Source organism: Orcinus orca, chromosome 9 (assembly GCF_937001465.1).
Source record: "Orcinus orca chromosome 9, mOrcOrc1.1, whole genome shotgun sequence".
NCBI classification, from domain to species: domain Eukaryota; kingdom Metazoa; phylum Chordata; class Mammalia; order Artiodactyla; family Delphinidae; genus Orcinus; species Orcinus orca.
In genome coordinates this window covers 82,424,182-82,447,850 of record NC_064567.1, presented here as the reverse complement: position 1 = coordinate 82,447,850, position 23,669 = coordinate 82,424,182, and the positions used below count along the sequence as shown (strand labels likewise).

At 35.9% G+C, this 23,669-nt stretch overlaps 1 protein-coding gene across 14 annotated transcripts in view; it reads left to right on the top strand.

Moving 5' to 3' along the window:
- Positions 1-23,669, top strand: part of CD36 (CD36 molecule) — a 224,214-nt gene that overhangs the window by 17,038 nt on the left and 183,507 nt on the right. For 5 of the 14 annotated variants that reach the window (XR_007479292.1, XM_049714942.1, XM_049714941.1 and 2 more), the window contains exon 1: positions 12,492-12,792. The exons of 1 other annotated variant lie outside the window; for it this stretch is intronic. The gene's annotated coding sequence lies outside the window, so the exon portion shown is untranslated. Of the gene's footprint in view, positions 1-4,537; positions 4,666-8,854; positions 9,008-11,670; positions 12,793-14,745; positions 14,843-19,345; positions 19,596-23,669 lie in introns of those variants that run through there. 8 more of the 14 variants (XM_049714945.1, XM_049714946.1, XM_033439901.2 and 5 more) reach the window with 7 other exon arrangements.

Here is a 23,669-nt window from a genome sequence, read left to right as displayed (position 1 = left end):
GCAGTACTGCTCTGGAGTGATCAGATAAGGGTCTGACCATTTCATTATGCTCTCTGAACTCCCCACTTCCACTAAGAAGTAGTATCTCAAGATTGCTTTGGCTATTCGGGGTCTTTTGTGTTTCCATACAAATTGTGAAATTTTTTGTTCTAGTTCTGTGAAAAATGCCAGTGGTAGTTTGACAGGGATTGCGTTGAATCTGTAGATTGCTTTGGGTAGTAGAGTCATTTTCACAATGTTGATTCTTCCTATCCAAGAACATGGTATATCTCTCCATCTATTTGTATCATCTTTAATTTCTTTCATCATTGTCTTATAATTTTCTGCATACAGGCCTTTTGTCTCCTTAGGTAGGTTTATTCCTAGATATTTTATTCTTTTTGTTGCAATGGTAAATGGGAGTGTTTTCTTGATTTCACTTTCAGATTTTTCATCGTTAGTGTATAGGAATGCCAGAGATTTCTGTGCATTAATTTTGTATCCTGCTACTTTACCAGATTCATTGATTAGCTCTAGTAGTTTTCTGGTAGCATCTTTAGGATTCTCTACGTATAGTACCATGTCATCTGCAAACAGTGACAGCTTTACTTCTTCTTTTCCGATTTGGATTCCTTTTATTTCCTTCTCTTCTCTGATTGCTATGGCTAAAACTTCCAAACCTATGTTGAATAAGAGTGGTGAGAGTGGGCAACCTTGAGATATCATCTCACACCAGTCAGAATGGCCATCATCAAAAAATCTAGAAAGAATAAATGCTGGAGAGGGTGTGGAGAAAAGGGAACACTCTTGCACTGCTGGTGGGAATGTGAATTGGTACAGCCACTATGGAGAACAGTATGGAGGTTCCTTAAAAAACTACAAATAGAACTACCATATGACCCAGCAATCCCACTACTGGGCATATACCCTGAGAAAACCATAATTCAAAAAGAGTCATGTACCAAAATGTTCATTGCATCTCTATTTACATTAGCCATGTCATGGAAGCAACCTAAGTGTCCATCAACAGATGAATGGATAAAGACGATGTGGCACATATATACAATGGAATATTACTCAGCCATAAAAAGAAATGAAGTTGAGCTATTTGTAATGAGGTGGATAGACCTAGAGTCTGTCATACAGTTGAAGTAAGTCAGAAAGAGAGAGACAAATACCGTATGCTAACACATATATATGGAATTTAAGAAAAAAAAATGTCATGAAGAACCTTGGGGTAAGACAGGAATAAAGACACAGACCTACTAGAGAATGGACTTGAGGATATGGGGAGGGGGAAGGGTAAGCTGTGACAAAGTGAGAGAGTAGCATGGACATATATACACTACCAAAGTAAAATAGATAGCTAATGGGAAGCAGCTTCATAGCACAGGGAGATCAGCTCGGTGCTTTGTGACCACCTGGAGGGGTGGGATAGGGAGGGTGGGAGGGAGGGAGACGCAAGAGGGAAGAGATATGAGAACACATGTATATGTATAACTGATTCACTTTGTTACAAAGCAGAAACCAACACACCATTGTAAAGCAATTATATTCCAATAAAGATGTAAAAAAAACAAAAAAAATAGTATCAACACTACTTTTGAATCCTGGAATCTTTTGCTTGGTAGAGTTCTGGAAGTGAAAGTGGAAGAGGAATCAGCATGTGGACTTTCACTTAAACTTATTTCAACATTGGCCTTAGCTGGGCCTCCTGGTCTTAGGTCCAGAGATCTCTTACTCCAAGTCTCCAAAGAAACACCCCACCTTCTGACAGGTGAGGAAGGAGAGGGAGCAGCCTGTGCAGAGTATATGGGGAGAAGATCTAGGGTTTAGGACTTCTAAAGATATTCAACCAAGTTAGACTCTGCTTCCCATGCACCCATGGTCCTATCTGGGATTGTATAGTAGATTCTTTTGGCTTCTGCTCTATGTCTAGATGTTTAGAATATGACACGTTAGGCTGAGCAATTACTGTTAGTCCATTATGGCTTTCTCTATGTTGACTGGTTTCCTGTCTTCTCTCATCTAAATCTTTGAGCTGAACATGTGTGTTCATATTTTTGTAAACTCTATTAATTGCATTTTAAAGAGATTTCAGGTGCAAGTGAAAAGGTATTCAATCTGCCACGTTTAAACCTTAAAATCATCTTGCCATTCCCTTCTTCAATCTTTTCTGTCAGATTATGTTCAGATACTTAAGTCTCCTATAACCTGGTCTAATATACTTCTCTCTACTTGTAGATATGAACCTTCATGGCACACCAGGCTTAGCTTGTGCACATGCCTTTTTTCAAACATCCCAGTTACATTTCTAAATGCTTTATGTGATTATCTAATTTTATTGGCTGAGAATCCCACTTCCTTCTACTTTTTCACATTTAACTAATCTTCTAGGGACGATTAAGGATCTAAGAGTTCTGTGACCGTATTCTTAGGAATTTAGTCCCCATTGATCTCTTTCTTAGCTAAACTTCTATCATGTGTTTGTTTCCCAGAATTTATAGTTTTTATACTATGATAAAATGATATTGTGAGGTATTAATCCATATAGTTTTGTTCCTCCCACTTCATTCTCTTTTTTAACTGCAAGATATGAAGCAGCAAATTGAGGGAGGACTTTTAGTGGAGACAAGGAACTGACATTATGTTACTATTCGGTTTTAATAAAGACTTGGAAAATAGTTATGGTCAACTTGAAACCGCTGTTTTCCAACACTGTCCTAAAAAAGATAAAATGGCCATAAGCTTGGATAGAAGTGAGAACGTGGGAGCCTAGATGTGAATAAATCCCAGAGAGCTGCTGTGATCTGCCCCGCTGCAGACTCACTCCTGAAGGCAAGTTCTTTCTCCCCTTTCACCCCACAAGTGTGAGGATCTCAGAGTGGAAGTGTCACTCAGAGAGAAGCCTCAGAAAACACTGCATCAGTCATGGCACCAGAGCAGTGGAGTATCCTGGGCTGTGTGTGTAGGCAGTTATGTGTTATGGAGCCCCTGGGACCCCAACACTGAGCTTAAGACCCTTGACGTTTGTGCAAGTCAGCTGAGAAAAAGAGCCATCACCTGCAAAGTGCTCAAGGCCAGGATGAAGGAAAGTTATAGCCACAAATTTAGAGAGGGCATGCTCTGTGTTCTCATCTCCTCCTCTGAAAATAGCACCTATTGAGAAAAATATAACACAGTTTTAAACTTGAAATGACTGAGAAATATCAAAAATGAAAAGTTTCTTAAAAGTGACTAAATTATGCTGGATCAGGCAGAATGGAGGCTTGAGGTAAAATGAAATTTCATTTTTGCAGACCTGAGTCTATGACTATTATAACACTCATTTCCACTTCAGTAATATACAGCCATCCCCAAAGTTTCTTTCTTGCCAAAACAAATGGAAAACCCTTCCATGGGTTTTCATGGTTTATCAGGTAACCATGATAACTTTTCTTTGTTTTAGATTAGTTAATTTTATATTTCACATTCCCTTTGTCAGGATAGACAATTCTGTTTTCTGGGAGTGATGGAAACTTCGACTTGATTTTTATTTTGAACTTTGATTTGATTTTGAAAACTTAACATGTAATTTTTTTCTCCCTTTAAAGAAATATACCCCTCTAGGTGACAGGAGAGGTGGTGGCATTTCTACGGTCTTTGTTTAGCATTGATTGCATATACATACACATGTGTGTGCAATTTGAGCGAATAACTGTATTATCAAGATGGTATGACAGCCCAATATTGTAAAATGGCTGCTTTGGAGAAAAGCTAGCATTTTGGAAGCTGATAATTATTTCCTAATATTTATTACTTGACAAGTAGAGTAGTTCCCACTATGTTCTGATCTACTTTATTGGAGTATTATGTTACTTGCAGACAAAAGCATCCTAATTGATACAACCATAGTAGCTCAGCACTCTTTGACCTTGAGCAGTTTACTTAACCTCTCAGTCCTTTTGCCTCTCAGTGCTTTAGTATTTTTGCCAGTTGTAATATTAGCAAAACAGTAATTCTTATTTCAAGTCATTTTTATGAAGATTAATTTAGATAATCCATATAGAGTCCTTAGAATGGCGTCTGGCCTATGGTAAGCACCCTCAGTGTCAGCCGTATGTATAACATGACATAATTTGGGTTTTTCAAAAAATGAGCTTCTAATAAGATTATCATTTCACACATTAAATGCCAAGTGATATTCCAAGGAATAAAAATGGTGATGTGGTTATTTTAAAAGTCAGTCAACACGCAACAAGTGTGTCAGCTGCCCTCCAGACAGATTCTGGAGATAAGTTCAATGACTTTTAAAAGTACTCGCCAGAAATAGCTTTGGTTACACTTAGCCTAAAGGAGGAAAGGACACAAGATACCATTTAGGTTGTATTTACAGTTAGACTTAAATAATTATTTGACCTGTTGTCTCAATCTACGAGGTTGCCCATGTACCTGAACATTGATTTGTGAGTTTAGACATTGAAGCTCAGTGAATTTCAAGGCAAGAAGAGTCCACTCCCTGCCCCCAGGGACTCTGGGAGTTACCTATTAGATAGGCAAGAGCAAACCTCTGCTGCTTCTTACTTAATCCAGTTGAGCAATAGAGAAGAGGGAGAGACTCCAGGACAAACTGCCTAACAGACGCCAGAGAGAGGGTTACACATGGAGAGAGTGTGCTGTCCTCATGTTGCCTCTGAGTCTGGTAAGGTTAGTAGAGTTTGGAAGTGAATATAATCAGAAAGCATTATAATTGGGTGGTACCTGTAGAGCCCATTTTAAAATGAGTGATCTGAGATTGTGAAAAAACTTTTAAAGTGAGGGGAATAAAGGAGATTAGAGGAAAAGCAGTACTTCTAAATAGCCAACTTCCATGACATAGTGCTACAATCTAGGCTCTACATATTTTCAGAAAGTTTTATGGTGAAAAATAGAAGCAGCAAGAAATTTTTATTTTAAAATATTTTTCCTCTGTGCTTTCAAATGGAAATAAATTTCCCCCAGGTTTATTTTTTTTTAAATAAGAATGCATTATTAATTTTCTATCTTATTGTGAATTAGTATTTATACAACCTCAGGTTTCTTATTTCCTTAGCCCTGAGTATGAATGTTTGCTTTCTCTAATCCCTAACATTCATAGTAAGGTGATAAGTTTTATCTATAATAAGAGACATAGAGACATACTAAGATCTTTTTTAAAATTTACATTACTTAATACAGCAAAGAAATCTGTAACTACCTTAAACACTTACCGTTGATACATTTAGTCTGACTAGTTTTCAATTTAAAAATCATTGAAGTGCTTCCAAAGTTATGTATACACCTTTACTTTTAATCTCCATCATTTTCAAATTAAACTGGTAGGTTTTTTTTTATAACAGTCAACATATTTGCTTTCATTTTCTAAATTTAAATGAGCCTTTCTTTATCTATATAGGCACCAGATAGTAACATAAAGATGCTTGTAAAATGCATCCAGTATGGTTTTCTTCTTTTTTCCGTATGCGGTAAAATTTTTGTGCTTTGAAGCAGAATTTTTAGTTCTTACTTGTACTGTTTTTATGCAATAAAAGATTATAACTTTTGGTAGTTTAATACAAATTTCTTTTAAATTTTAAGGTGAAACTACATTTTTTTCCCTAACAGTGCCTGGACATAGCAGACACTCAATTCATTTGCATTGAATTTCCTCTAATCTTATATATTTTGATGTTGCCACAGCAACTTTTCACATTTTCTTCCTTGAAGTCACTGGCTTCTGGTAGAAACTCCTGTATCCTTCAAAAGATGGAGAAATATTCTCTGCCTTTATGTTAGCCAGTGTGTTCTCTGTGTTAGCCAATATATGGTTAATTGTTCTTTGACTCATGCTTGAGGAAGAAGCTGGAATATCAGGTTCTCTGAGAAGTTTGTCATCTCTCCTTCTAAAACCTCCCCGCTCTGTAGGTTTTCCACTGTACCATAAACCTTCCATTAGACCATCTATTGTTTGATTTTATAATAATTTTTCTATATGTCTATCTGTCATTCCATGAAGCTAGAGTTTTATTTATTTTATTTTCATAATTTCTGGACCCAGAAATATCTAGTACAAGGAGGAATAGTTTATTAAATTGAGTAATTTTGTGAACAAATGAGTTATTTTAACTATAATCTGCATATGAAAAAAATGAAAATAATTCTGAAACATCACAGTAGCATAGCACAATGCATTTGCTGGGAGATTTATATTGACACAAGGTAAGGATTTAGATATGGGCAAGAAAATGCCTTACATGATCATGCATCCTTATGTCTTCTGACTAATCTTTGATATTACTTGTCACCTGGATACATAAACCCAAGGTGACCTATTTCATACAAATCCTGGAAATCTTAGCATTTATCTAATTTTTCTAATTTTCTTTGTCAGTTATGCCCTCTGTAAAAATGTGGTTAACAATACCTAATTATAGAATTTTTTTTTTTTTTTTTTGCTGTACGCGGTCCTCTCACTGTTGTGGCCTCTCCCGTTGCGGAGCACAGGCTCCAGATGTGCAGGCCCAGCGGCCACGGCTCACGGGCCCAGCTGCTCTGCGGCATGTGGGATCTTCCCGGACCGGGGCACGAACCCGTGTCCCCTGCATTGGCAGGCGGACTCTCAACCACTGCACCACCAGGGAAGCCCTACAGAATTTTTTGTAGACTTAAATAATGACATGGAAGCATTTAGCATGATAATATGTTAACAAATATTTGTCCTCCCCCTTATCCTTTCTTAGAACTTTTCAAGTTGTCCTTACAAGGGAGAAGAAATAGTATTCTACTTTTATATTTAATAATTTAATTTAAATAATTTTAAAAACGTATTTAAAACAAAGTAAAATTTAAAAAGCCAAAAGAGCATTGGAACCAGAATAATTTAAAAAAACTAACTTCACTCTAGTAACAGGGTACAGTGTGTGGGAATCGAAGAGTTGTAAATTATTCCAATTATCCAGGAAATTAATATTAAACTGACTAGCACTGCTGAAGAAGAACAGAGTACAATGACATACACAAAAAAACTAAAGTAATACATTAGCAAATATCAGGCCAGATCCTGGGACAAGATATGTGAAAAGGAGAAAAAGAGAGCAATATTCTAGCTGAGGAGTTTTTTTTTTTAACTGCCACTAGGGCAGTGTAAAAAGAGCATTTCCCCAGACCTCTGAAGCTTCATCTGCTAAGTGATTAAAACTAGATGATTCTTAAAATTCCTTCACATTTTGTAGCATAAAGGTCACAAACGAGAGAGAGAAAAAATGTGTCATGCATAGAAGTGGGTAAAAGGTCTTTGAACTAACAGTCACAGCTATTTATATCTGAGTAAATGTGAATGTCCTGTGAGCCTGGAGACTTGTGGCTGTTTACACTGGAATCTTTATGTAGAATTGTCCTCTGTGTCTGAGCTACACCTCTAAACTATGACCTCCTTGAAGGTAAGCATTGCTAAACTATCCAAGCCAATTTGGGCACACGCTGTTATTGGGTTATCTTGGTAAATATTGGTAGCTTCCAATAAACAACAGTAGGGTGAGCTATAGATCTCTTCGAAAGACAGCTACAGAGAAACCTTCTCAGAATTGGCTTCTGATGGAAGGAGTTAAGTAGCCAGCAGGAACCCAACCTGCTCCATGTGCTCTGTGAAGTCCCCACCCAGTCCTTTTAAGTATCCCAGTAGTTCTTGCATGGAAGATTCCTCAGAGGCACAGACTTAACATACTAACTACAGAATTCAGCTAACCATCCAGTCCCAGTCAGGCAACCAGGAATGCCCTGAAATCAAGAGCTGGACAATGGGCCATTTCTGAACTGGGCTTAGTGGGTTTTTATAGCCTATAATGTAAGGGTAGAGACTTAGGCCAGTAATATTTCTAGCCAATTCGTAAATCTTTGAGACCATTAATTCCAGCAGTAAAAACCTCATTGTTACATTTATTATGAAAATTTCCAGATTTTAGGAGATAAAGATAACTAAATTACAGATTTTGATTACACACTAAGTAAACAGTTCTAGAATGAATATTCACAACTAGGGTAGCTGCCCATTTCGAGATGGTAGATTAAAAGTATTCAGTACTCCCTCATTGCATTTTATATGCGAGTATTTGAAGTTCATTACAGAAAACCTTCCTGTAGGGATCATGCTTTCTTCTTCTTTGTGACAGGATTCTAGGCACACAGTGGCCACATCATGAATATTCATTGAGTATGTGTGTGTGTGTGTGTGTGTGTGTATGAGGATGCATGTCATCAACTTTAACCTTTACAGAATTATTACCTTAAGAGATATGGAGAAAATCATACATTTTTTTGTCTAATGTAGCATATACTGTAATGGCTTGATTTGCTTTTAGAATATCTTTATTTTTGTCTTAGTTTCTTTATTCTAATGAGTTGCAAATATAATAGCATACTCACCAAATATTGCTAATCTTACATGGCAAAAGAATGTCATAACTATCATAAACTTGAACTTGCTCATTTTGCAAGACCGTGCCCAACGTTCCTAGCATCTCCAGCTTTCCACAAACTAGAATATTCCCTGATGCTTTGTTTCTTATCCTAAAGACCAGTGTGCATGTTGTTATGTGGTTCCTAGGAAGACTGTAATGTCCTAAACAAAGACGAAGGATGAAAAGAGTCAAGGGAATTGCTATGAGAAAATAAGTAGGGATATCCCTGGAGAAGGAGTTGCTTCTGTGTTCTCTTAAATGTCACAGAGTAATTGTTTCTTTTTTTAAGGAAAGAACCAGGGGGAAGAGCAGCTTATTTTCAAGCTGGAGAGCTTGGCAAATATAGGCTGCAGGGTTTACTTTGGTTTAGGAATCCCACTGCCTCACTGGAGGGTCAATCACAGCCATTCTTGGATACTTGGAGGTGGGGCTGATTGATGTACAGCGGTGACCTGACCCAGCACTTAAGGCAAACACAACCAGAGTCATCAGTGTTAATTCCGTATCCTCCAACCAGCATTTTGAAAGTGCGTTGACATCGGTGGCCTTGCACTTTTTCATCGGACTTCTAACTGGTAATTACACCTATATAATCACTGTGAAGTTATCTAGCCTAACAGTGTAGGACTCAAGACCAGTGCCTGCAATACTAAAATCTCTTACTTTGCTCTGAGTTTTGCTTTGTTCTTGTCCAGTTTAAGCTATACGTGCATTTTTCTCTTCTCTTAAGGAATAGAATATATGAGATGGTATAGACATTCAGGCACCCTGTCCCAAGCTTTTAGATAAGAAATTGTGTCTAAAAGAAAATGGAAGGAGTTGGTCAGGTGTTGTAATTTTACTATGATCTTGTCAGTAATAACTACAATACTAAGTGATAAGATGACATTCAAAAATATTTGAAATTGTCCAAACCCTCCAACTTACCTATGCTTGTATATGTGCAACGATGGAATATCTTAATAGAGCACCACATTAAAAGGGCAAATTCATGTGCGGCTACCTTTTATTCTTAAGAAGATATATGCCCAGGAAGACTGTTAAATTATAGATGGCCACTTTTACCCAAAGAGGCACTTAGAATGAATATTATTATATATGTTTTGGAGTCTCTTATATTAAGATTGTAAGGCAGAGTGGTTGTCTTCCCAGTCGTGGAGAAAGAAGAATCTATCCTCCCCCATCTCTTATAGTCAACAGTGACCAGTAGAGGTCACAGGCAGTTTCTACTGGGGCATTCCTGGAATGGATCTAGTCAGCAAGTGGTCACTGTGACTTGCTAGAGAGGTGACTTTGCAATTTTATTTTACCCTCAGGTTAGGGAAACTTAGTCATCATCTTGTATACCTGACTTGGGCTACTGAATCTTTTTTTTTTTTTTTTTTTTTTGTGGTACGCGGGCCTCTCACTGTTGTGGCCTCTCCCGTTGCGGAGCACAGGCTCCGGACGCGCAGGCCCAGCGGCCATGGCTCACGGGCCCAGCCGCTCCGCGGCATGTGGGATCTTCCCGAACCGGGGCACGAACCCGTGTCCCCTGCATCGGCAGGGGGACTCTGAACCACTGCGCCACCAGGGAAGCCCTGGAGGTAGCTTTTGAATCTTTCCTTCTGTACTCAGTATTGAGGCGCATCTCTGAAAGCAAAGTCAGCTGCTTGTGGCTTCCGGAACACTAGTTGCTTCTCACTACACAGGATGTACTAAGGATCTGAGGATAAGTTCTTGAAGAAACATTACTATCTTCCTTTCCTCTGGGAAATTCTTAAGCATGTAGAAATGTCCCATCGAGATTATGACTTAGTCAATCAAAATGGATGAATTTAGTTATATTTATTCATTATGTTTCATCTTTAAAAAATTGAAGCCAATCTCCTAAAGCATGTCTTAACACATGCATGTTGGAATTTTTCAAAAAACAGATATTGTCTATTTTCAATTTTAATTTTATTCACCTAAGATTGGAGGAAGATTGCCTGAAAGGGTGACATCTTCAATGGTAGAATGTTTTATAGAAAGAAAAGGTTTTCCCTGTAATTAATTGGCACCAAAAGACTTAAAAAGGCAAATCACCACAGCATTTTTTCCCTAACCTAAATGACATGGCAAATAAGCCAGAGAAAGTTTAGTAAACAGTACAAATTTAGTTTAATCTTTATTTTTTTTAGTTTCATAGCTTGAAGAATTTAAATATTTTCTACTACACAGGATGGTAAATAAATATGAGCTTAAAAGGATAAGTGGCAGAATAAGGTTCAGTTATAACTAAAATATTTTTTGGTAATATTTGGAAACCCGTGGTTATGTATTGAACTGCCATCAGGAGGTAGGTGTCTTTCAAAACAGAAATACCCATTAAGTGGATAATGTGAGTGTATCAATAAAAAGAGTGAAGGAATCGTCTCACACCGGTCAGAATGGCCATCATCAAAAAATCTAGAAACAGTAAATGCTGGAGAGGGTGTGGAGAAAAGGGAACACTCTTGCACTGTTGGTGGGAATGTAAATTGATACAGCCACTATGGAGAACAGTATGGAGGTTCCTTAAAAAACTACAGATAGAACTACCATATGACCCAGCAATCCCACTACTGGGCATATACCCAGAGAAAACCATAATTCAAAGAGAGTCATGTACCAAAATGTTCATTGCAGCTCTATTTACAATAGCCAGGACATGGACGCAACCTAAGTGTCCATCGACAGATGAATGGATTAAGAAGATGTGGCACATATATACAATGGAATATTACTCAGCCATAAAAAGAAACGAAATTGAGTTATTTGTAGTGAGGTGGATGGACCTAGAGTCTGTCATACAGAGTGAAGTAAGTCAGAAAGAGAAAGACAAATACCGTATGCTAGCACATATATATGGAATCTAAGAAAGAAAATTAAAAAGGTCATGAAGAACCTAAGGGTAAGATGGGAATAAAGACACAGACCTACCAGAGAATGGACTTGAGGGTATGGGGAGGGGGAAGGGTAAGCTGTGACAAAGCGAGAGAGTGGCATGGACATATATACACTACCAAACGTAAGGTAGATAGCTAGTGGGAAGCAGCCGCATAGCACAGGGAGATCAGCTCGGTGCTTTGTGATCGCCTGGAGGGGAGGGATAGGGAGGGTGGGAGGGAGACGCAAGAGGGAAGAGATATGGGAACTTATGTATATGTATAACTGATTCACTTTGTTGTAAAGCAGAAAGTAACACACAATTGTAAAGCAATTATACTCCAATAAAGATGTTTAAAAAAAAAAAGAGTGAAGGAACAAATGAATTCATGGTTTCTGCTAATTTAGGAATAGCTGTGATTTTGTAAGTATAATTGCAGTAAGTTAATCTGGATGCAATTTCAAACTTACATACCTAAAACCACATTTAATTTTGAAAAACTATTAGAAAGATTAAAATGGGATGTCAAATAAAAATCAACTAGGACAGATAAATGCAAGGTAAACCAAGGAAGAAAAGAAGGAAAAATGAAAACTGGAATCTTGTGGAGGAGAGAAGTCTACTGAAACTTATTATAAAAATAATATTTTGGGATAGACTTATTTATAACATGGGAAATATTTAGTGGTTTTTAATTTTGAGTTGCATGAAATGGTATGGTTTCCATGTTTTTATGGGCTTATTTCACCTCCAGTTATTAATCACTGTAGTCCTCATTTCTTCAACCTACTGTGATTATCCAGTTTTCCCTGAGGAGTTGTAGAAAATGAAAGGAAAAACAGGCCTGCAGCAGTCTTGGATCATGTCCAGAAAATGTTTTTAGTCCTTGGACTACATGGAGGATGGTGCCCCAAGCCTTGTATACACAGATTGGGAAAACAATGAGGATCTCAGCGTATTCACTCTCAACAGGAAAGCCCTGTGTCCTTAACAAAAGGTGTACTACAGAGTACACTGAAACGCACTTGGATAACATAAACATCTCGATTCACATTTGTATCTTTACCCATGAACAGGAAGCAATGTGGAGTAAGACAGTTTGCTTGCTAAATACCACAACTGAGGGCCCTGGGCCCTGAAAGCCAGGAAAACAGTTGTGTTAGCAATCTCTGAGGATAAATGTACTAATCAGCCAGTGCAAAACTAGGAGGACCAGTAGAGTCATTTAGGGTGACATTCCCTAGCAATTCAGATTCCATAACCTGCTACTGTTTACTTAAGTCACAACCTCTGGAGAAAAGAGAAGAGCAGCTTTCCGGAATCTGAAAGGGGATGGTGAGAATGAACATGATTTGAGTCCTTGGTCGCTTGTTGGAGAACGATGAGGATGACAGACACTTGCATAAAGACACGGCTGATGTTATTTAAACCTACTTCAGAATAGAAGATTTCTTTCTACTTAACCATAAGGTAAATTCCTTTATCAAGTCCATTGTCAGTGCCCCCTAATGTGAAACAAACTTTAATGATGCTACTAAAAACGTTAGGGCTAAAATGAAGTTTAATAGGTAAATTGAACTTCTCTATTATTCAAAGTTTAAGTGTGCAGATACTAAAGGGAAGGTTTTACTGTACCCCTGACTAGTTGTCATTTCTTTCATTCAAGCAGATAACCAACTGTCACAGAGAAACATGCAGAACAGTTGCAGGGTTCTGATATTTTAGAATTCTGAATTTTTATGATATCTACCTTATGCATGATAGTATAGTAGTCTGTCACTTTTATTCTGTTTGGATTTTAATGTTTATGATTTATAGAATATAGTCATGAAAATAAGATATATAGAAAGAAATTTAAATGATGTATAACATTTCCAGGAAAATATTTGCTTCTGGAAGTTTTATTTGATATATTAGATAGATATATAGCCACACACACCCATACACTCTATATGTGGGTATGTATGTGTGTTACACAGGTTTTTGTTTTGTTTTTACAGACTATTACACGAGACTTTGTTCAAACTGAAAAATACATTTAGAGCAGGATGTTCCCACTTTGAATCCTTATGGATTCTTGGAAATCTTAAGAATTTATTTCAAGTTCTTCTAAGGAGTTCATGTCAGAAGCAGAACTCTAAACCAAACACTTTGGTTTCTTGGAAGACAGAAAACTCTGGCTTATCCACAAGCAAATCCTTCCCTTAAGCCCACTGAGAACCAACCTGGAAAATGATGATTTGATTTCACTATAGGGTTTGATAGGCTGTTTAATATTTCTTTAAAGCTTCTAGCAGAAGCTGCTGTGCCACTCAAATGCAAGGTTTGTGCCAAATGTTTCTTCAAAGTGTCAGGGCAGAAGGATCAGACTTTTCCATTTTCAAGCAAACAAACAGAAAAAGAAAGGCATCAGAAATATCTTATTTCCTGTGTGGTGATTTCTAAGATAAATTACTGTTACGTGACATACTTCTTAGAAAGTATTTTATTTCTAAGCTTTAAAAAAGAATTTAATTAGGTATGCTTCCATGTCCCTGGAAAAGTGTCTGTGTGTGTGTGTGTGTGTGTGCGTGCGTGCGTGCGTGTGTGTGCCTGTGCATGCATGTATGTGAGTTTAACTCTTTCAGGAATTTGACACCCAAGTGCTGTGTATCTCCGAACTTAACAGATTGTCAGATGGCATAGATGTCAATATAATTGTTTAAAAGACAGACTAGAGAGTATGGTTAGTATGTCTGTTTATTTACTACATGGAACAAAATCACTTTAAGTCTCATTATCCCTCTGATTTCTTTTCTGGTTTTATACATTCATCACAATGAAAGCTTCTTAGCCTTTTATAGCATATCACCTTGATCAAGCCATCAGCTAATGTGAATGTGTAAATTGATTTCTGTAACCCTTAAAATTATTGATTTCCTTTTTAAGACCCCACTTCAGGGACTATTTATAGTGTAGATGACATTTCTCAACACAAAACTCTGTTGTACCCTCAATTCAATGAATTTTATATTTCTGCCATGTGAAATTATAAATTAATTGCTCACATAATTTTTTTCTACCTTTTTCTGGTATTTGGTTAGCTAAATGCTTATTTTTGTAATTGATTATTGATTTTTTCTTATTATTTCATAACAACATGCTTTGAGGTCTAGTTATTCTTTTACCTGAAGATTTCTGTTTTTTCCCCCTAATAATTTCCTTTCTAATGTATGAAGACAAATTGTCCTGACAACTATGCTGATCTTAACACTTCCTTAAGGTTCATAGTATTGCTTAAATGTTGACTTTTCCCCACTCTCCTTAGAGAGTTAAGTCTGTTTTGCAAACAGTTCAAGTAAAGATAGGTGCCGCCAACATATTTAGAAGGCCTGTGAAATTTACATATTGATCTGGCCCAGCCCACATGAGACTATCCGCATATACAGAGGTGCTCTCTCTTTAATCTGTCTTTTACACACAGCTCCTACCATGACTTCTATGAGACATATGGGGAAGTTTACTTTATATCACTAATGCAGTAAGTTTACTTTCATTGTGTGCTCTATTCATTAGACGACATAGCTTAAGTCTAAACTTTAATGACCCTGATATTCTGCATTTTACCTTTAATGATATCCTTTCAATTTTTCCTTTAAACGTGATATTAAAAACTTCCATTTTAATCTCTCAAGCTTTCGCTGGCATTACCGTGTACTGCTATGTCTTGTGAATTTAATATTCTCTTTTAAAATTATGTACGTATATATTTATTTTTATTCCTGCATGTGAAGGCCCTCCTCACCACATGAAGCAGGTAGAACCTGCCATTGGTTTAATACTTCCATAAATGTAAGGCAGCAATTGAAAAACTAGGTATTTGTTTATATAACACACAGAGTCAGGTGCCGTATGCATGTGCATAAATATGTGTGTGTGTATAGATCTTCATGGTTAGTTAGCCCAAGGATTAAAGTGATAAGACGAATTTTGCCTCATGGTTTTACACTGGTGACTAATGTTTTGAGATACTTTACAGTGTTATGTGTTACAGGTCTTCAGAATGAATTTTGTTTTAGCTAATCTCAAAATAATTGTTAACTGCCACTTACAGAATATGTTCACTGTTCATTCCTTGGTTATTGTACTTAGATATCATTTTCTAAGAGGAGGTTATTTATAATTGTTATTCAATTTGAACAAATGTGTTGAAAAGAATACGTAAATGAGGTATTGATCAAGAACTTATTTATATATATATTTTTTTATTTCAGAAAAGAGTATAGGCTCTTCAGTCAGTCTTTCAGGGTTTTAATCCTTGTTTTGGCACATGTTAGCTGTGTGACCTCAACTAGTTGTCTAAAGAAAATAGTAAGGTGGTGTGGTGGGTCAATGAGATAACTTATGTGAAACACTTATTTCAACAACTGGCAGACAGTAAGCCCCCAATACATGTTAACTCTGTTACCTTATCATCATCATAATTTATAGGTCTTTGATTGCCCATACAATATAGAATTGCAAAGCATATGATACCAAAATTCTTTTCATTTGCTAGACTGTAAAAAAAAAATGAATCACTTAAAAATTTTTATCTACTATATAGAATCTGCATACATCTTTACGTTTTAAATTTAAATCTAACATATGATTTGATCTTCAGCTTGAGGCTGTAGGTAGGCTCTGTAGTTATTCTCTTTGACAAGAAAGGAAATCAGGAATATGAGTATGAGGACTGTGTGCTGCCCAGTTCACAAAACCTATTATTATTAAAAGAGCTGTAGTCAGGACTTGGGCTGTGTGATTCCTCTTCTAGAACTCTTACTATGCCTGCATTGTCTGCTTCTCACATATGTTGCAATGTTTATAATTACTCAACATACTTTACTCTTCCTCTTTTATTTCACAAGTGTTAAATTCCATGAATCAGCTCATCTAGAAATACTGTTCTAAAGGATTTTTTGAAACCATACAAATGCTAGAAGAAAGTTTATTATTTTTTATATTCTTGGAGAAAGACTTTCAAAGCATGACACAATACCTAAAAGGAATTGCTGTGAAAGTTAATGACATAAAAATTGAAATTGTCAGTAATTTAAAAATGCAATAAAAATAAAGTTTAAAATAGTCAAAGTTTTAAAAACTGTCAAATGTCAGAAGACTGGCTATTGCCTTACTAGCTAATAAGGAAGGACAAACAAACCCACAGGGGAATAAAAAAGATGAACAAAGGTATTATCACAAATATTAAAAATATAAATGCCAATATGCTTAAGAAAATAGGTGAACCTTCACTCAATTAAATATTTACCGATAAAATAAGTACTTGTTAAAAACAAAGTTTAGTGTAAACAAGTGTGAGACAGGCATTTTCACACATTGCTGTGTACATGTATGAACAGAAATTTGGTAAAACTCCCCCTGCCAAAAAAAGTACATACTTTTAAATTTCACTTTCTGCTATTTACTAGTGTCCTAGCACAGTAAACAAAACTATATGGGAACTTCCCTGGTGGTCCAGTGGTTAAGACTTCACCTTCCAATTCACGGGGTGTGGGTTTGATCCCTGGTCAGGGAGATAAGATCCCACATGCCTCGCGGCCAGAAAACCACAACATAAAACAGAAGCAATATTGTAACAAATTCAATAAAGACTTCATTCTCCATTTTCTGATTAAGAAAATAGGAGTAAGTAGTTATTTAACTCCTAATCCCCAGTCAATATAGCTAGCAATGGTAACATCAGAAGTCATGGATGTCTGTCTGATTCCAAATTCTAAGTGGTCTTCCAGAAAAAAAAAGACTTCCCAAAGCACTGTGCCTAAGCTGACTTAAGCATATTGACAGTTTTATCTTTCATTCTACTAAATTTTGTCTAGTGCTGTAGTGGATTTACAGAAGGCAAGGTATATAGCCTCATATAAAAATATCACTTCAAAATATTGCACATACATTATATTTTTAAAATGAAAACCCCAACACGCATTACTCAGAAATGGGTGCGGCAGTTTTCTGCCTTGTTCAAGGTGAATATTTTGCTCAAAATATAGATATATGGTTGCAGATTTTACTTAGCTCTAGATTTCCTGGGTGTTGTGTGCTAAGCTACTCAGAACGGTTGCCTATGGGATTGAACACTTAACAGCTGCCTCTGGGAATGTAAATTTGATTCTTTGGGCTGCTCATGGGACGGTGTGACATTTTCCTCTCCAGAGAGAGAGGATTTGGATGGCATTAGGCTACTGAGTAAATAGTGATCCAAGTAAGTTCAGTGTCAGCCTAGGCATCTATTTTACACGTATTTTTTCTGAATCATCTTTCTCTAACAGTGTTCAAATTTTCATTATAATTTAACTATCCTTGACTTCCCTGGTGGTCCAGTGGTTAAGAATCCGCCTTCCAATGCAGGTGATGTGGGTTCAGTCCCTGGTCAGGGAACTAAGATCCCACATGCTGCAGGGCAACTAAGCCCGCGTGCCACAACTACTGAGCCCATGAGCCACAACGAAGAGCCCACACACTGCAATGAAAGATCCCGCATGCTGCAACCAAGACCTGACACAACCAAAATTTAAAAAAATAATAATTTAACTAGGCTTTCAATATATTTAAGATATGCTGTTTAAAATGGCATCTGAACTCCTATGTTGGTGGACTCTTTCTGAATTGTCACACTGGAGGGTGTGTGTATGTGTGTGTATCTGTGAGAAGGCTGAGAAGGAAAGGTATCAAAGTAGCTTAAATACAATAAAATAGATACTCTTAATCAAAATAATTATTAAATTAGCTTTTATACTACCTTTTTATTAATACCACAAAGTTAAAAGGTCACAATTATAAGGGAATCATCTTTTTAAATTATCTGAAATCTCTGTAAGTTATTCTTTTTAAATGAAAAGCATCAATCATAATGAGATTACACAAGGCCATTTCTACTTTATTGTAATTAAATGATCAGGTATTTTTTTAAAATTCTAATATACCTGAAGACTTTTATAACTTATTATTAATTTTTAAATAAATGTGTCTGTAAAAATATCCTGGAGAAAGAAAGCAATGCTAGAGGAAAAACAGTGCTTTGGATTCCTTTCCAGTTGTATTGCACAGCTAGCAAATGAGAGGATCCAACACATGCCCAGAAGTGACAGCACAAGCAATCCAATGAGGACTGGTTTAAATACAATCTGATGAACTAAATGTATTTCTGCCTAATACTGTTAGGTTGTTGTCTTTCAAGGCTGACTTAGAGGCATTTATTTAGCTGATCTGTCTGATAGATGACAGTTTCACCTTCTGAAGATTTTGATTTTTGCCTGTATGTTTCTAAGAATTTCTTTGTAAAAATGTATTTTTAATATTGAGGGTCTTTTTTATCCTCCCAAAGTGCAAGATTTGGTTAGATTTTAAAATAATTACTTTCTTTTAAAGTAACTTTAGTATATGCTTTTTTATATTAAAAGGTCATCCTAAATAGTAGAATTATTTAAATGTTATGTAACAGTTGTCTTTTTATCTGAAGAGATCTAAGAGAAATTTAATTTTGGGCGTTTTCGTAGAAGGATTTTGCTGTGCTCATGAAACTTCTATAAAACTAAGAGAAAATAATAAATAGTGAAGAACTTCCAGTTAGAACAATAGGCTATTTCCTTTTTTAAACGTCTGTTTGTTATCCTTGTCGATTGACAGAGTCTCCAGTCGTTTTCGCAATTATTAGGCTCAACACACTTTAGATTTATGAAAAGTGCATTTTGTTTAAACTTTATGAAATGAGGTTTTCAAGCAGGAAGTTAGACTCTGATAATTCTGCCCAATCTACACTTTCCACCCCTGGGCCCAGTTTATCATCTGGAATAATGATTCTGTAGTAAAAGAGTATATTAGAGGCCACTCAACAAGTTAGTTCCTTTTGTCTCTCTGGCCTCTAACTTACTTGGATGGGAAAATGGCCAAAAGAAAAAAAAAAAAGTACTGCAGAGGATCTCAGATATAGGTAATGGGTCCTTACCAGAACATAAAAATAGACTTGTAGGAGCCATATCAGTGGTGGGATGTGTGTGGGGTTTTTGTTTGTTTGTTTGTTGTTTTAATTACTCTTGCAACAGAACACTCACTGGGCTCTGACGTCTGTCTGTCTGTCTCTCTCTTTTTTTTTTTCTTAAAGCATATTTAAACCACTTTTTATAATGGGGATTTCAGTGTAGGGTTTTCTGCAGAATACCATTTGGTCCTACTAAGAATTGACTGTTCAAATGTTGGAGCATTTGATTGAAAAATCCTTCTTAGCCTTTTTAAAGGTAAGTCATAATGATTTTTTTTTAAATAAAAAGATTTCTATCTCCCAAATGATAGGAGATAACACTACTATATAAACACCCATTAGAAGTTATAGAACAGCAACAGCAAGCAGAAACTGTTTTCTTGAAGTCATTAGGCTTTTTTTAAAACATAGGTTTGTGTTGTTTTCCAAGTTATCAATCTTCTTACCTTTTATGTTTAAAAAAATATTGAAACCTTGTCCACCAGCCTATGACATTTTGTTTCTTGATGTTTAAAATCTTATGTTTATTTGTAAATATTTATTTGTTAATATTTAAAATGATGTACTATCCAATTTGATTATTGCAGAACTTTCATTATCTACTTAGGCTATTTATACATGATTTTTAATTTAAATTATGAATGAAAATCAACATAAATAAAAACCAGTATAGTAGGATTAGTTCTTATAAATGACTTGCCACTCTATGCCAACATGCTTTCTAATATGCAATTGTTAACTACCTATTATTTTAGAGAGTCATTATTTTGTTTAATCTTCTATCTTAATTTCACAACTTTTAGTGAACCTGATTTTGTCTACATGGTTAAATGCAGTGCATGTTTTGGATATATTCTTATTAAGCATTTTTTTTAAATGAACAAAGATATTGCTACTGGGGATGGTTAATTGTATTAATTCCAAATAATGATTCTGATTTATATAAATGTTTATAAATTATATAAAATTTGGTAATAGAATAAAAAAACAAAATTAAAGTTTTTGGATATTTAGGAAGCTTATTACAAATATCAGCAAATTATTTTCTTGAATGATGATACAAAGTTTAAAGGACAAATCATTCTAGAGAAATTAAAAGTTGTAATTTATAGTAAGTGAATTCATACATAACTGTAAATGGCATAAATTCTCTAGAGTAAATTTCTAACAGTTTCTAGAATTGTAACATATTGAAAGATGTTTTTGAAATCTTTTCATGTACTTTTCAGTCCTTGACTGTGTAGTTTTAAATTAGGAAAAGAAACAGTGCTTTTAGTATTCGTTCAAAAAATAACCAAAATAATAATTTTTAAAAATTTTCTTATGTAGAGAGTCCAGTGGTGGACTGGATTTTATGAGAGGAAAAAGACATAGAAATTTTTTCATTTACCAAAATCATTATGAGACCGGAACAATAAATCCAATACAAACTCATGTTAAGCTGGGAGGAATAACATAATTACAACTGGAGAGGTATTGGACAGAGTGTACTAAAAATTTTGGAATTTATTTTGGGAGTTATAGTTGCTACGCTTAATTTTTAAGAAAATGTTAGCAAAAAATACTTGTGGATTTTTCTTTTCTTCCTGAAGGAATGGATTCTGTAACTATTTTCTGATTTAATCCAAACGTGTTTTAATTCACTGGCCCAAGTCATGGCTGAAAGTTTCAAGGAGCATTAGTCTAACCTAGAAGCTGCCTTTTCATTTGCATAATATTCTAAATCCTGGTATACATAAGAATAAACGATTTCATCAGATTTTACTGTAACCTAAGAGTTTTGGAAATAATCATTCTTCTTTGTGTAACTTATACACATTTATTAGATTTTTTAAAAATAATACTTGGCCAATTTGCAATAACATTTTACTATTAGGTTATTGTTCAAAATAATATTCCATAATATTTCAAATAACATAACATGTGCTATGATAGGAATTTTTATTCATTACCTCATTGAATTTTATTTGACATTTTAAACCATATATGATGTATTTATACACATTTTAGAGAAAACTGAGCCACAGAAAACTATAATGTTAGACTGTGAATTGAACCTAATTATTTGAATTCAAAGCTCAGAATAATTGCAAATCTTATAGTATTCTACTGTTTACAGTAAGAGTTGGGCTGGGATAAAAGAGATAATAGCATTTCTATCTAGGACTCAACAATCAAGAATGGCTCTAGGGCTTCCCTGGTGGCGCAGTGGTTGAGAGTTCGCCTGCCGATGCAGGGGACGCGGGTTCGTGCCGCGGTTCGGGAAGATCCCACATGCCGCGGAGCGGCTGGGCCCGTGAGCCATGGCCGCTGAGCCTGCGCGTCCGGAGCCTGTGCTCCCCAACGGGAGAGGCTACAACAGTGAGAGGCCCGCATACCGCAAAAACAAACAAACAAACAAAAGAATGGCTCTAGATAATCCTATTTAAACGGACATGACTCTAAGAGAATCATTTCAAACCTATAGTAATCTCTATACTCAAGTACTCCAAAAACTACTCCAAAAAGGTTGGTTTGCTTCTAGAAGAACATTTAGTGTAATAATGAAGTCAATGTAATTATTGTTTTAATTTTCTAAGACTACCACCAAAACAAGTTTTAACTTGTTATACTTGAAAGGCATAATTTAGTAAAGTATATTATTGTTTTGTATTATAGATGTCTATAAACTTTTTTCTGTTATGTATGTTTAGCTCCATATATTCTGATAGGATGGAAATGCCCATATAAATTAAAAGGATTATGGTAACTTGAATAGGAGAAGGTGTCGGAGATCTCCTAATCTGGTTATTTAAATATTTTCCACATAGCCGTTGGGTTCTGTGGGGATGACTCAGAGCCCAAATGAGATGTGACTGGAAAGGGGAAAGGGCCACAGTTCTTGCCAACTTTGACCACAATAGCTATTCTTTTAACTATCTTTATATGTTGGGATTGTGTGTAAAATAAGTACTAGTCTAATTCCCTTCTGTTTCCACATGATGAAACACAACCAGATTTAAATGATTGACTTAACTAGTTTGATGTGAATCTGCATCTTCCTCATGGCTAGGGAATCATGGCTTTTTAAACACACCTAGATATCATATAAAGTAAGAGTGTGAACAGGAACTTAATTTGGAAAGCTAATTTTCATCATTCATATTCAACCTGTTGTTGAATTAATCACCCCCAGAACTCTAAAACTGCATTTTGTGGGCAGATACTGTATTTATTAGGTGAGGAAGACTGTGTATCAAAAGAATCACAGTGTGTGTCTAGTGGAAAACAGAGGTGTGTGATCTGGTTTCCTATTCCAAGGAAAAGTGGAAGGAAGACTTACGGAGAGAATAGGAAATTTCTAACTCACTCATGAGTTAGAAAATGTCATCCAGGTCCTGGCACTCATTTATGGTACAAGTACATACTCTTATAATCTGAAAATGTTAAAGTTTCGTAGTTCACATCCCAGGAAACTGTACCTCTGGGCCACGCCTTTTCTGAGTGGAGTTTCCCAGGAAACACAGCTCTATCTGCACATGGGAATAATTACAGATTCTCTGGGAACTTTATTTTTCTGACCTACTAATGGAGACGCTTCTTATAGCTCAGTCTCACTTCCTGTCACCAGGTTTCCAACATAGTAGAATGGCATAAATCTCATAAGTTCATCTGGAAACATTTCGTAGATATGACAGCAAAAAAAGAAACAGCCACGTGTACATATACTCATGAATTCTACAAAAGGAATAGGACTTAATGTCTGTGAACTGATAGGATACAGCTGATCTCCATATAGACTGAAGAAAGTTATGGGATTAGTGATATCTTAAAACATTTCTTTTTATTTTCTCTTCCTTCTTCTTATTGGTCTCAAAAATATGTTTTCTTCCCTGTACCTTTGATTATTTTTTGTTTTCCAAATTTAAGTACTTTAAGCAAGCAAAAGTTATTATAGATATCAATATCTTAGTTTATGTTTGAGTAAAATGTGCTTTCTTTTTTTCTTTTTCTACATCTCTATTGGAGTATAATTGCTTTACAATGGTGTGTTAGTTTCCACTTTACAACAAGGTGAATCAGTTATACATATACATGTGTTCCCATATCTCTTCCCTCTTGTGTCTCCCTCCCTCCCACCCTCCGTATCCCACCCCTCGAGGTGGTGACAAAGCACCGAGCTGATCTCCCTGTGCTATGCAGCTGCTTCCCACCAGCTATCTATTCTACGTTTGGTAGTGTGTATATGTGCGTGCCACTCTCTCACTTTGTCACAGCTTACCCTTCCCCCTCGCCATATCCTCAAGTCCATTCTCTAGTAGGTCTGTATCTTTATTCCTGTCTTACCCAT